At 33.8% G+C, this 2123-nt stretch overlaps 1 non-coding gene across 1 annotated transcript; it reads left to right on the top strand.

Moving 5' to 3' along the window:
* Positions 1-312: 312 nt before the first annotated feature.
* LOC127109535 (small nucleolar RNA R71) lies at positions 313-418 on the top strand. The gene has a single exon (XR_007796811.1). It is a non-coding gene; the product is annotated as a small nucleolar RNA R71 (small nucleolar RNA).
* Positions 419-2123: the final 1705 nt, after the last annotated feature.

The following is a 2123-nucleotide window of genomic DNA, read 5'->3' on the forward strand; positions in this document are numbered from 1 at the left end:
CTGTTCAGTCCATCATTGCGAGCGTGCGATCGCGCTTCGCTTTGAAGTCGTATCCCCATTATTTTCGAGGTGCGACAAATATTTAAGTTGTTTATCTTTTGAGTAGGTGCATCGATTCCTCTTTTATTGTGTTTTATCTACTTGAGCATGTTCGATTCCCCATTTATAATGGTTTAGGCCATGTTTTCGATAAGCTGCTAAACTTCATTTAAGGGTTTGTCCATTAAGGCACCGCCAGCTGCAACGTCTATGGTCATTATTATGTTGTAGAGAAAATTATTATAGAAGGTATGGATGCTAAGTCATTTCTCTAGACCGTGATGAGGACATAGTCTCATCATGGCCTTATATTGTTCACACGCTTCGAAGAGTGATCTCATTCGGTTTGTCTAAACATAGTTATGTGATTTCTCAATATTGTTGTTTTGATTAGTGGGAAGTATCTAGTTAAGAATACCTTCTTGAGTTCGTTCCAAGTAGTGGTTGAGTTTGCATGAAGAGACTATAGCCATGCTCTGGCTCTATCTCTTAGAGAAAAAGGAAATAAATGCAAACGAATTGCTTCTGGATCGACTCCATTACTCTCTAACGTGTCTGCATACTGCACAAACATTGACAGATGAAGACTGAGGTCCTCAGTGGGATTTCCAGAGAACTGGTTGTGTTGCACTATGTGCAGCAAAGAAGGTTTCAATTTGAAAGTGTTTTCATGGATTGCAGGTGGAACAATGTTTGAGTGTGGCTCGTCCTCAGACGGAACAACGTAGTCCTTAAAAGGACAGTTATCTGGTTCAACCATGAGGGTAAATACAACTCAAGGTTCATGCAATCGGTGTTTGATATGAATGAAAAGTTTGATTTCGTTAATCAGTTGTTCTAACTCATCTTCGGTTAAGTGAGTTTTGGGCATACAACCGAGATAAAAAGAAAAGAAAATTACCTTAGTCTATACGGTGCTACAGTAGAATCACAATATTGACTGTTAGTCCTCGACAACAGCGCTAAAAACTTGATGGGTATCCCGCAAATGCATGGAAAAATCAATTATGATATAAAAAATGTCGAACCCACAAAGACCAATGTCAACCTACCATTATCTATTGTCGATTTGTAAATCTAAGGCTATTGGTAAAAGTTTTGTTTGGAAACGAATTTAAAATAAATAGTTGATGAATTAAATGAAATGGACACCGAAATGTAATTTCTGAGTACCTTCAAGACTCCGATAAAATTCATCACTTCACTTCGTTTTAAAAACTATTTTTGGAAGAATTAATTTAAAAAGACTGTTTACTTTCGCACAACCCGTATTGGATTTCAGAATCGTTGTTGTCTGTTGCCGCACGTACAAGTTACAATTTCGAAATACTTTTTGAAAACCAATAAGTCTTAAAATAAAGCACTGACACTATTTTTAGAAATTAAAAATCTGATTTTTAACGATCAGATACCACTTTCACATTGTCGCGCTGAAACCAATATCTAAATAACTTTCGCTATCGCGCAAAGATTTTAACTTTTTGAAACAGAATTCAGAATCAAAAAATTATTTTAATATAAAAATATAGTGTTGTTTATTTTACCGATATATATATATATATATATATATATATATATATATATATATATATAAATATATATATATATATATATATATATATATATATATATATATATATATATATATATATATATATATATATATATATATATATATATATATATATCATAACTGATCAAGGTGATGTATTACTCATGGATCAAGATTATCCTGTGACCTACTAAGAGGCCATAACTGGTCTTGCGTCTGGGAAGTGGCTAGAAGCCATGAAATCTGAAATGGATTCCATGTACACAAATCAAGTTTGGACCTTAGTAGAGTCTCCTGTAGGAGTTAACCCTATATGATGCATGTGGGTCTTCAAAAAGATGACTGATATGGATGGTAAGGTACATACCTATAAGGTAAGACTGGTTACAAAAGGATATAAACAAATTCATGGGGTTGACTATGATGAAACCTTTTCACCAGTTGCAATACTTAAATCTTTTCGGATTTTACTTGCTATTGCTGCATATCATGATTTTGAAATATGGAAGATGAATGTCAAAAATGCTTTCCT

Source organism: Lathyrus oleraceus, chromosome 7 (genome assembly GCF_024323335.1).
Source record: "Lathyrus oleraceus cultivar Zhongwan6 chromosome 7, CAAS_Psat_ZW6_1.0, whole genome shotgun sequence".
Taxonomy (NCBI): domain Eukaryota; kingdom Viridiplantae; phylum Streptophyta; class Magnoliopsida; order Fabales; family Fabaceae; genus Lathyrus; species Lathyrus oleraceus.